This window comes from Rhincodon typus, chromosome 17, assembly GCF_021869965.1.
Source record: "Rhincodon typus isolate 14 chromosome 17, sRhiTyp1.1, whole genome shotgun sequence".
Lineage (NCBI taxonomy): Eukaryota > Metazoa > Chordata > Chondrichthyes > Orectolobiformes > Rhincodontidae > Rhincodon > Rhincodon typus.
The window spans coordinates 56607438-56620802 of NC_063348.1; the positions used below are offsets into that span (position 1 = coordinate 56607438).

At 40.6% G+C, this 13365-nt stretch overlaps 1 protein-coding gene across 1 annotated transcript in view; it reads right to left on the reverse strand.

The window, feature by feature from the left end:
- nav2a (neuron navigator 2a) overlaps window positions 1-13365 on the reverse strand; it is a 1048499-nt gene that overhangs the window by 352193 nt on the left and 682941 nt on the right. The gene's annotated exons all lie outside the window — the stretch shown is intronic.

Consider the following 13365-nt stretch of genomic DNA (forward strand, 5'->3'; position numbering starts at 1 on the left):
CAAAATTTAATATCGAAATGGAACATTGGATATTGCTGAACAGCTGACCTTTTTTAGAGAATAAACAATAATATGAAATTTAAACTTTCTACTCTCTTGTTTTTAAAAGCTACTTTTATATCCAGCATTGAGCAAAAGAAACAGCAATCTATTCAGCACTGCTCCAGGCCAATGTTCTGGCTTCCTAGAAATAAACTTTCCAACACTCACAGCTACAATCAGGATTTCATTAGGTGTGGAATCACATGACCAAGTGCACCAATTTGCTACAGCCTTCATTATCAATCAAATCAAGCACTCTTTTCAATGTTCTACAAAAGGCCCACCAGTTTTACACCATAAAAATCACTTTGAATTGCGTGAACTTACCTTGGCAAATCAATTCCTTTCCCTGTATAAGAATGACCGTAAAATCCAGGAGGTGATAGCATGTTTCCTGTCATGAACCCTGCGACATCCAAGCACTTAATAAACAAATCACTCAGACGTGAACTGGTTGACAGGGGTTAGTCATGTAACTGTGACCAGCCACTCTTTATTCTTCTGTAAATAGCGTTCTATTTGAGCTACTCATACTGAAGCAGGATCACTGAATGTCAGGCAAACTCTTGTACAAAGAACTTTTCCACCTAATCAGTTCACTGGCAGCAAAACACTGTTTCAGCAGTAATGTCTATTACAAAGTTCCTGGATGATACTGACTGGAACAACTAATTTTTCTAATTACTGCAGGATAAACCCTTTGGATATTTTTGCCTCCTTCAGATATCGAAAGCATCAATGCCTTTTGAAAATATAATCAATGCATTACAGAAATTTTGTAAAATGCTCTCAAAGCAAAGTCCCCATAGTCTTGCCAGACGATAGGGCTGCCCTCTCATTAGGGAGAGATGACCCGATGGTGGTTTAATCTGAGGGTCACCAGACCTCAGACAAGGGCAGAGGTTGAGCAGGAGAGTCTTTAGTAAAGCTCAGCCTGCCACTCTGCATCACAAACCAGCCGTCCAACCAGCTGAACTAACTGACCCCTGAAGTGAGCCTAAATTCAAAGCCATTAAGCAGAGACAGCAAGGGACTTGGATCCCATAATTTTTTACAGCCGTGTCCAGATCTTTCTCATCAAAGACATGGGTCCCCATGGAGCTGAATGGGACAGAGACATGGCTCATGTGATGAACCTTCTTAGTGAGGTTCATATTTCTTGCTGGGCACTGATCAAAGTATGTCAAATAATTAACATTTTATTGAATTTTTTGCTTGATGTTTACTAACAGGGGAGAAGTTGAACTATCAGGTGAAGTCTGAAAGCTCTTTAATTTCGGAATCATTGTAAGAGGGTTCAAATAGTTTGGAGGTTTCAAACAAAAATGTGTCTCAGGTCATCTGAAGATCTCTGGCAAAGTGAGTCTCAATTAGGTCAAAGTCAAAGGAAAACATTCAAAATCTGTCATACAAACATGACATAAGTAGGCAGGAATGAAAAGGTTGCATAGCTTATCCAGTTCAGCCTGTTTTCTCAACGTTTTCACAACGCACAAAGAACACTTTCATCGGTCTCACGTGTTGGTATTAAACATTCCCTGATAACTGGTGACTCAAAATACTTCTATAAACTCCAGTGCATCGGTAGCCAGTGCATCTGATTGCTTGACAAAGTGACTATAAAAATCCTCTGTATCTATTGTTAATCTTTTAAGCCTACCATTTTGAAAATTGGGTTGTTTTCATTCTTAAAGAATCTAAGATACTTCTTCAATCATTGATAAATAAATTTGGATAATCTTGTCATAATTTCATTAAAATACTTCTTTGATCTTCATTTCCAGTTTGACTTCTCATCCCCTAAGAATGGGATAAACCAATTGTGGCTAACCAAGGAAGTTATGGAGAGTATTAAGTTGAAAGAAAATGAAAATAAGGAGGTAAAAGTCAGTGAGAGCCCTGAAGAGTGGGATAAATTCAGAATCCAGTAAAGGAAGACTAAAAAAAAATATAAAGAGAGAGAATTACTAAGAGGGCAAACTAGTGAGGAATACAAAAACTGACAGTAAGAGCTTCTGTAAGTATATAAAAAGTAAGAAAGAGGTCAAAGTGAACATAGGTCCCTTAGAAAATGAATCTAGGCAGGCAGTTATGGGTGAGGAAACAGCAGAGGAGTGAAACAGATATATTGCATCAGTCTTTACAGTGAAAATATTTTGAACATTCCATGAATGCTAAAGAATACAGGGAAGAAATTAATTACCTACACGATCACTAGAGAAATAGTATTAGACAAACTAATGGGGCTAAAGGCAGATAAATTCCCCTGCCCTGATGGTGTGCATCTTACGATCCTAAAAGAGGTAGCTACAGAGATGGTGGATAAATTGATAGTGTTTTTGCAAAAAAAATCTCTGGTTTCTATAGAAGTATGAGAGGATTGAAAAATTGCCAATGTGATATCCCTATTCAAAAAGGGAGGCAAAAAATGGGTAACTATAGGCCGATTACCCTAACATCTATTGTTGGAAAAGTTATTGTAATTAATGATTAAGGAAGTAATAGCAGCACATTTGGAAACTCATAATCTAATCAAACTGAGTCAGCATGGCTTAATGGAAGGGAAACTGTGCCTGATTAATTTATTAGAGTTTTTGAGGAAGACTCAAACAGATTGGATAGAGGGAAACCAGTAGATGTGTGGTCATTTGACTTCCAAAAGGCATTCGAGAAAGTACCTCACAAAAGATTAAGTCACAATAGCCCATGGTGTTGGAGGTAATCTCTTGGAATGGATAGACAATTGGCTCAGGAAACAACAAGTGAGGACAAGGGGTTCTTTATAGGTTGGTGACCCATAACCAATCAGTGGAAAGGCACGTTGTGAGAGGGATACAAACAGTTACAGAGAAATATTGATAGGTTAAGTAAGTAGGCAAAATGTGAGCAAATGGAGTACAATGTGGGAAATGTGAAGTTGTTTATTTTGGAAGGGAGAACAAAAGAGAAGAATATTATTTAAATGAAGAAAAACTGCAGAAAGCTGCAACACAAAGAGAGTTATTAGGGATACTTGTGCACAAAACACAGAAAGCTAGCACACAGGGGCAGCAGGTAATCAGGAAGGCTCAAGGAATGTTGGCCCTAATTTCAAAGGAGTTGGAATTTAGGAGTAGGGAAGTCTTACTGCAACTGTACAAGATGCTGGTGAGACCACATCTGGAGTATTGTGAGCAGTTTTGGTCCCCTTATTTAAGAAAAGATATTATTTCATTGGAGGCAGTTCAGAGAACATTCACTAGGATGAGATAGTAGGAACTGCCGATGCTGGAGAATCTGAGACAACAAGGTGGAAGGGTCCAGACCCAAAACGTCAGCTTTCCTGCTCCTCTGATGCTGCTTGGCCTGCTGTGTTCATCCAGCTCTACACCTTGTTGTCTCTCATTCACTAGGATGATCCTGGGTATGGAGGTATTGTCTTATGAACGAAGGCCAAACAGTTTGGGATTCCACTTACTGGAATTTGGAAGAATGAGAGGCATTTTCATTGAAACATATTGGATTCTTAAGGGTAAAAGGTAACATCATATTTCCCGTCATGGGATAGTCTAGGGCCAGAGGGTATAGGCTCAGAATAAAGGGGCACCAATTTAAGACTGAGATGAGGAGGAATTTCTTCTCTCAGAGAGTTGAGAATCTTTGGAACTTCTGGCCACAGAGAGCTGTGGGGGTAGAGTCCTTGTGTATATTTAAGGCTGAGGTAGATAGATTCTTGGTCAGTCAGGGAATCAAGGGTTACTGGGAAAGGACAGGAAAAAGAACATGAGGAATGTCAGATCAGCCGTGATCCTACTGAATGGGGGAGCAGGCTCGAGGGGCTTGTCTGTTGCTTATTGCTTGTCTAATGTTGAATATTTGATAATTTTCCATTTCTGAAAGTCATTTTAAGGCCTTTATCTCTTTAACATTTGAGTTTGAGCTTTTTCTTCTACTTTTATCATTTACTTCGCTTCCTCGTTAACAATTCCTCCCACACTTTCTTATACTGGTGGAGTATTTTTGTAGAAGGTGGACTGGGACTAGGACATCCCAAGGTGGAGATGCGACCTCCAAGTGGGATCATGAGCTGTAATTTTGGGGTCATAAGGCAATAATGGCCACCATGGAGCTCTCAATGAATTACACCAGCCGCATCTCTAACAATGAGGCCCCCACTTTACACTGGAGCACCTTCACTCTCACAACTCTCCCTCCCCGCACCCGCCTCTCACACATTTTGGTATTTGTGATAAATTTTCAAGTCTCAAAATGGGGTCACAGTGGAAAAAAGCCTTGACAAGCAATGACCGGACTGTACAATGGGAGATTATTTCACCTTAAAGCATAGATCCGAACTTGATCTCAAGGTGTATCAAAACATAATCTGTCAACATTTAGGGAGCTCTTTGATGTCTTTTGTGTTCAAATTGCACAACAGTGACTGCAAAGTCTAAAACATTCAGAATACAGTGTTAAAAATGACACCCTCTTTTGAAAGATCAAAAATGATTCATCCAGTCACTGAGATACTTTTAAACTTTGTCTATCTCCAATTACAATTTCATTAACATTCCTGCTGAATCAAAATATTTTCTGAAGCATTTCCTCACTAGCAGACAATAGTCACCTTTTCTTGTTAATATTGACTCAACTAATACTTGCCAAAAGAGTATTGAAAATAACGGTGATCAGTCAAATGTGTAGACTAATATCTGGACATAGAAAGAATGTCAGTCACATGGAATATGTGGATAATTACAGCACTTCACCAATATTTGTCAGCAATGCTGCTCACCAGCTGTCTATTCAACAGCTGTTAACACAAACTTTGTAGAAATCCAAAGCTTAAATTTTGATTGTTTACTGTCAAGTATTTCAACGTGCCCATGTGAAATTCTGGAGTTTGTGTCTGATATATACACAACACACCAAGAACAAAGAACAATACAGCCCAGGAACAGGCCCTTTGGCCCTCTAAGCCTGTGCCGACACATTTTGCTCTTCCATACTAAAACAGTCTTCACTTACAGGATCTATATCCCTCTATTCCCTTCCTATTCATGTATTTGTCCAGGTGCTTCTTGAATGCTGCTATCGTGCCTGCTTCCACCACCTCCTCCGGCAATGCGTTCCAGGCACTCACCACCCTTTGTGTGAAAAACTTGCTTCGCACATCTCTTTCAAACTTAACCTCCTGTACCTTGAACCTGTGTCCCCTAGCAATTGACCTCTCCATCCTGGGAAGAAGCCTCATACTTTCTACTCTATCCATGCCATTCACAATCTTATAAACTTCTATAAACCTCAACTTCCAGCTTTCCAGTGAAAACAAACCCAATCTATCCAGCTTTTCTTCATAGATAAAAGCCCCCATACCAGGCAACATCCTGCCAAGCCTTTTCTTTACCCTCTCCAAAGCAGTCACATCCTTCTGGTAGTGTGGTGACCAGAACTGTATACAATATTCCAAGTGTAACCCAACCAAAGTTCTATAAAGCTGCAGCATAACTTGTCTATCCTTATATCTTTACTATCTATACTATCCTTCCAACGAAGCAAGCATGCCATTGGCCTTTTTCACTACCTTATCTACCTGCGTTGCCACCTTCAGTGATCTATGGACCTGCACACCCAGATCCCTCTGCACATCAATATACCCCAGAGAAACTGAAGAAAAGTACAATTTCACTCCAATGAATTACCGAAATTGCAAGACACGGTGGCATTCGTTTTCCACTGAAACAAGTTTAACAGCTCAAGTAAGCAAAATTCCAGATATTAAATTTCACAAAATGTAATTATAAACAGTAGCTCAAAAATAAACTATCCTTAATTGCCACCCACTTTGAACTCAACGAAGCCTTTCACATTATTATATTCATGCTTGAAAAGACAGTGATTTGAATAAATATAAAACACTGTTGTTTTTGTTGACTAATTAGGTACCAAACATTTTTTTTTATTCATTCACAGGATAAGGGCATTGCTGGCCAGGCAGCATTTATTGCCCATCCCTAATTGCCCAGAGGGCAGTTAAGAGTCAACCACATTGCTGTGGGTCTGGAGTCTCATGTAGGCCAGATCAGGTAAGGATGGCAGTTTCCTTCCCTGAAGGAAATTAGTGAACCAGATGGGTTTTTTCTGACAATCGACAATGGATTGACAGTCATCGTTAGACTCTTAATTCCAGATATTTTATTGAATTCAAATTCCACCATCTGCCATGGTGGGATTTGAACCCAGGTTCCCAGAACATTATCTGGGTCTCTGAATTAACAGTCCAGCAATAATACCACTGGGCCATCGCTCACCCTTACGCATACACATGGTACAAAGATGTCAATGCACAAATGTTGTACTTCACAGATTGTAACAGAAAATAATTACTGTGCCTTCATTCTCTGTGTGTGCTGAGTTTCATAAACAGCCAGTAAAGTACTTCACCATCATGAAAGAATAACCAAATGGATATGACCTGTACCATCTTTGGATGCTTTGAAAAGTTTGGGAAAGGCTCTCAGGTTTAGTTGAGGGTTGTGAGCAAAACAAAAAGAGACGGAATTACTAACAAGAAAAGAAAGTTGGAATAACAGAAAGACAAGGAGAGAGAGAGAGACCAAAAATGGGCAGAGGTTAAAATAACAAGGTGTAGAGCTGGATGAACACAGCAGGCCAAGCAGCATCATAGGAGCAGGAAGGATGACGTTTCGGGCCTAGACCCTTCATCAGAAATATGTAACATTAAAAGTTTGGTTTTCTGATATGCTTAAAAAAATAGTTTCAACTAAACTCATCATTTTGCATTACATTCTGTAGGTACTCATGAAATAAACCTGGGTGTTAAAAACAGAAAGAATTTTGTCAACACACAATTGAAACACACCGTTTTATATTTTGTTTAATTTATTCATCAGACATGGGAATCACTAGTTCAGCCATCATTTATCACCTGTTCCCAGCTGCCCTTGAAAAGGTGGTGGTGAGTTGCCTTTTTGAACCACTGTGTTCCATGTGCTGTCTATTGTTTCAGGTATCTAGGTCGACGGACCTCTGTGTAGTTTCATTTATTTTTCGGGACTTTTCAGTGATTGTTACATCGATTGGTTCTAGATCATTAATCTAGTTCATCATCACTCAGCCATCACCAAATGTTGGTCAATATCATGGAGGTCAAGGTTGGTTTTGTCTTATTCAGAAACTGGCAAGGTTTAAAAGTTTAGCAGCAACAATTAACATAACGGAACATCTCACAGGAACACTAAACCAAATGCACAGGAACCAAAAGGTTGATCAATAAACATATTTTAAGAATGATTTAAAGCAGGGGAGACAGGTAGAGATCTGGAATTTAGGGAGGCAATTCTGGAACTGATAGCCTAAGTACATGAAAGCAAAGACACAAGTTGTGGCGGGATTAAAATTGGAAGATGTGCAAAAGAACCAGAATAGGAGCAGCAGGGAGATTTCAGAGGGTTTTAGAGCGACAGCAATTTAGATTTAGTGAAGGGTTTGGTGAACTGTCTGCATCATCTTCAAACTGTTTCACATAATTTGTACTTTGAATGGGATATTAGACTCAGCAGACATCACAGTGAAATGTGGTACTCGGAATAGTAGGTGGCAGATTGTATGTAAATCAGAATATGCAAATTTAGCGTAGAACTTCAGAGTGTAGCAGCAAATAAATTAGCATTTAATCATCCCAGGAGCACAGCAGACTAAGAGCTGGAATTTCAGCTACAATTTGTATTCAAACCCATCTATCCTGACTGAACAGGTTCACAGCTGTGGTCCTTGTTGTATATTGTAATAGCTGAGAACTTCATCATACTGACTTCTCTGCTGGGGAGATGTAAGTAAAACTCCTCAGTAACAGCTGTTGCTGCTGAGCACGCAGTAACCCTTTTAGAAGGCTTCACTAAGGTCCCACATGAGGGACTAGTATATAAAACTAAAACACATGGGATTGGGGGTGTGTACCTACTGGATAGAGAACCGACTGGCAGACATAAATAGTTTTAGGAATAATCGAGTTTTTCCAACAGCCAACTAGTGAGAACCACAGAGATCAGTGCCAGTACCCCAGCTAATCACAATATATCTTTATTATTTAGACGAGGGAACTAAATTGGCAGACAGTACAAAGCTGGGTGGGACGGGGAGCTGCGAGGACCATGCAGAGATGCAATTTGTTCAAGTTGAGTGAGTAGACATATGCGTGGTAGACGAAGTACAGTATGGATAAATGTGAGGTTATCCTCTTTGGCATGAAAATCAAGAAGGCAAATTATTATCTGGTGATAGATTGGAAAAAGAAACAAGACCTGGATGTCAGAGATAGTAAGAACTGCCGATGCTGGAGTCTGAGATAACACAGTGTGGAGCTGGAGGAACGCAGCAGGCCAGGCAGCATCAGCGGAGCAGGAAAGCTGACGTTTCGGGTCTCCCACCTATCCGCTCCTCCCATCTCACTGACCAATCCCCACCACTACCTACCTACACTCACCTTTACTAGCTTCATCCCCACCTCCTTGACCTGTCCGCTCCACTATCCACCTGCTATCACCACTCCCCCCTCTCTCCTTATTTCAGAGCCGCCTTCCTCTCCCCCATTTCTGAAGAAGGGTCCCGACCTGAAACATCAGCTTTCCTGCTCTCCTAAGACCTGGATATCCTTGTGCACCAGTCACTGAAGGTAAACATGCAGATGCAGAAGGTGATGACAAATGCAAATGTTGGCCTTCATAGCAAGTGGATTTGAGTACAGGAGCAGGGATGCCTTGCTACAGTTATACAGGGTATTGGTAAGACCACACCTGGAATATTATGTGCAGTTTTGGTCCCCTCCACCAATGATAAGGGAGTCCAAAACCAGGGGTCATAGTTTAAGGAGAAATTTCTTTACCCAAAGAGTGGTGAGCCTGTGGAATTAATTGTCAAAGAAAGTGATTGAGGCCAAAACACTCTGTGTTTTCAGGAAGTGGATCGATATAGCTCATGTGGCTAAAGGGATCAAGAGATATGGGGGGGCGGTGCGTGGTGATTAGGGTATTGAGCTCAGTGATCAGCCATGATCACATCGAATGGTGGAGCAAGTTGCCTATGTTTCTTTGTTTCAAATCCCATGCAGGGAGGAAGGATTGGGTGTGCACCATCTTCCAAGTGGGTTAGCCAGGAGATTGTATCAGCCTGAAAAATAGGAAGAGAACCACAAAAACACAGATGGCAAATGAAAGAAAAAGACGTCATAATGAACTAGGTGAAAGCAAGTTCAATCTAAAACTGAACTGGAAAAAACAGCAAGGGGGATGACGAGAAAGTAAAGAGAGAGATGGACAAATAACGGAAAATTGCAAATAGAAATTGGAGAAAGAGGACAAGCCAGAGGAAAACGGGAAGTAGTGAGATGAAAATAAAGAAAAACAAATGGAGCGAGAGAGAAATCAATCAAGGTAAGAAATGAAAAGCTAAAAATATAGTGAAGGTCAAGAGGAAGGAATAGGCAAACTGTTTCCAGAAGGAAAATAGAATTGAGAAGGATCCTAGGTTATGTCCCAGCATGTTACTGCATAATGCACGAAGGAGCAACTGGGAACAACATCACCTACTCAGTTCTGCAAGACTGGTACAGGAATGGGAACCAAGATGGAGGAAAGCTCTTAGTGGAGTCCCTCAGGGGATTATTGAGACCTTTGTTTTCCCTGATATATACTCATGATCAGGAAACTGGTGAGCAGGGGACAATTTCAAAGTTTGCAGATGACATGAAACTTGGGAGAATTGAAAACTGTGAGGAAGACAGTATGGAACTCCAAAAGGACTTTGACAAGTTGGTGGAGCGCGTGGAAAGATGGCAGATGAAGTTCAATGCTGAGAAGTTTGATCACTTTTATCAAAAGAATATTGAAAGACAATATAAATTCGAGAGGGGGCACAAACAGAAATTGCTGAAAACATTCAGCAGGTCTGGCAGCATCTGTGGAGAGAAATCAGAGTTAATGTTTTGAGTCCAGTGACCCTTCGTCAGAACAAGGAGATGATGTTGAACTTATACAAGACACTTGTTAGAACTCAGCTGGAGTATTGTGCACTGTTGTGGGTGCCACATTATAGGAAAGATGTAAAAACATTAGAGAGAGTGCAGAAGTGATTTACAAAAATGGGTCCAGGAATGAGAAACTTCAGCGATTGTGAATAGACTGAAGAAGTTGGGACCGTTCTGCTTGGCGAGACGAAGGCTAAGAGGAGATTTCATAGAGGTTTTCGAAATCATGAGTGGGCTGGATAGAGTAGATGGGGAAAAAACTACTCCCTCCAATCAAATGATGATTTCAAGTGATATGCAAACAAAGCAAAGGTGATGTGTGTAGCCAGGGTGTGGAATGTGCTGTCTGGAAACGTAGTGGAGCCAGGAACAACTGAGGCATTTAAGAGGGAATTGGATGCTTATCTGGATAGAAATAGTGTGCAAGGGTATGGGGAAACTGCAGGGGACTGGCACTAGGTAATGATGCTCATATGAAAAGCCAGTGCAGGATTGCTGGGCCAAATGGGTTCTTTCCGCGCATGCTGTAACAATTCTGTGATTGTGTGATTGTTTAGTCTTTGTAGCACAGACACAGGTTATTTAGCCCAATTGCTCCGTGCTCACCAAGCTTCTTCCCAACTTTACTGAATTCACCCTCCTAACCTTCAAGTCTTTTCTCCCTCCCACACATATCACACAGCCCCTTGAGGTGACTTGTTTGAGGAAGGGGGATAATTGAAGGAAAAGGGATAAAAAGATATCTGGAAAGTGTGGACATATGGACAGTGAACTGAGCAACCTAAGCTTACCAACCTAAGACTCATCTTCCTGTTTGAAAGTGCCATATTTGGAAAGTTTCAATTTTTTTTCTTCTGACAATGCTAATGTGAGACTTAAACCTTCATACCACTGTATGAATATTTACTATTTTCTATTTTAAAGCATATGAAGATAACTGGAGAAACATGCACCTCTCAGTCTTGCGAAGTGAAGATTGACGAGTGATCGGATAACAGAATGCAAGACAATAAATAGCATGGAAGAATCCAGCATATCATTTCAACCTGAGCTAAAAATGTAAAATAAATGGGCACATGTTGAAACTAAAATAAGGCAGACTTAAGAAATTTCTTTTGCTCAGTTCGATGGAGAGCTGAAATAGATTTCTGAATCGAGCAAATGCCGGTGAATTATTAAAGATATAAAATCGGATTCTAAAATAGCTGGGAAAAGTAAGGTAGTGCTGCAACAGTGAACTGAGTGTTGCACATCTGTATTTATCTTGTGAAAAGATAAGGAGACATCACATTTTGTATTTTAAATGTCAACCTCTAATCTTCAGGGAGACAACTCTTTTATAGCAGTCATACTAACATTTGCCTGAAAACAGGGCTAGAGGAAAGAATGACAAACTGCATAAATACTTCAAGCTCCATATGGAGTATGTGTTATTTTTACACCGGGAGCATCTTCTTTGCTATGTCCATCAGTTGAAGTGCAACGCATCCTATAGGATGCACATTCTATACAATGCATATTCAATACAGTACACATTCTGTACAGTACACATTCTACGTTGTGCATCTTTTTCCATCTTGGTCACTTCTGTAATCATTCCAATTTCTAAAAGACCAATCCAAACTCAGTTTAACTTGTCCTTTTATACATTCATAATATTTTTTGTAGACCCTGTGGGAACAATTAAGACCGATTTAACATATTCTAATGGAGAACAATTCTGCATTGGCTAAATGCTTTTTGCTAATGATCCCCACTCATTTGGAAGTACTCTGGGTTTCAAATGACAGCAAAGTATCATTTGATTCTTATAAAATTGCCATGATAAATATATCAGGCAGGCAGAAGTGAAATCTTAATAGACCAAGAGTTCTACAAAATGTGAATTAGATTGAATTCCACTAGTTATCCTGAATAATGATTGCATTTTACTTTTCTACTCTTAATACACAGACTTACTTCAGAAAACAAACAATTTCCTATATAATAGCTTTCTGGTCAAGGTAACAAGTCTGCTTTCTCATAAGATGATGGTTTGTGCTGGTACCCTGGTAATGTCACTGGCTTAGTGAGTCCCAGACTAATGCTCTGGGGATGTAATGTCAAATCCCGCCATCTCTGAAGCCCCTTTAGGGAAGGAAATAATGAAATCTGCCTCCTTGGGTTTGTCCATGCAAATCTACTCTCACAATAATGTGGCTGACTCTTAACTAGCCTCTGGGAATTAGGGTTGGGAAATAAATGTTGCCCCAGTCATTGATGCTCATATCCCATCAGTGAATTTAACATGGACAAACATTTCCTGATGTGTCTCAGGGACCCTATTCTAGCCTGGCAGTCAACGTGGATGATTTGCTTACCTCTATTTTCTCTTGGTCCTTTTCTTAGTCAGACATTTCTGCTCACCTCTTGTAATGCCATTTCAAACAGTCAGTCTCCAGTGGTCATCCATCAGTGAATATCTCCCAGTTTTCAATATCTGTCATCTTCATATCTTGCTTGCAGGTGACCTTATAGCAGTGATATAGGCGCCTAGGAGGTCATGGTCCAATGACCAATTCATTGTACAGGAGGTCTTAGGTAACTGGTCATCATCCCTGAACATGGCTGAGCCAGTGCAGACATCACAAGCTCAGCACTGAGTGTTTGCTGATGCCATTAGCATGCTCCAGGGCCTCTGAGCCAGTACTTTGTCCTACTAAGAGATGCTAAGGATATATCTGTGACAAGGAGGGCAGAAACTGTTCAGCCTTTGCCCCTGCCCAGCATGTGTGTCCAGCTCTTACCACTGCAGAGGAATGAACTGAGGACAAAGGCTTGGCAGACCTCCTGTTTGGGCTCCCAGTCAGTTTGTTGTTATTCTGCATGCCCTCAGTTAGCTTTGTACATACCACTAGCAGCTGTTGCACCGTACGCTCGTTTTAGCTTCAAGTGACAGACTGTTTGTAATTGTGGAGTCTAGCTGGGTGAAGCTATCATCAACAAACAATACAACACATTAACATTCCACAATGAGGAACAGCAGCACCAGCAAATGAATTTTCTGCCATGCTGATTAAGAGCTTGGTTTCACCATCAGCATCAGGAAGATAACGATCACAATCTGGTTTGCTGCCAATGATTTCATGCCATGGCAATCTGGGATCTTTCGTAACTTGGCATCAATTATGAATGTCACAACTCTCTCAACATGATTGTGTGACCGAAACAGGGCAGTGCTGCACACATGAAGGGTCTAGGCCCGAAACGTCAGCCTCTCTGCTCCTATGATGCTGCTTGGCCTGCTGTGTTCATCCAGC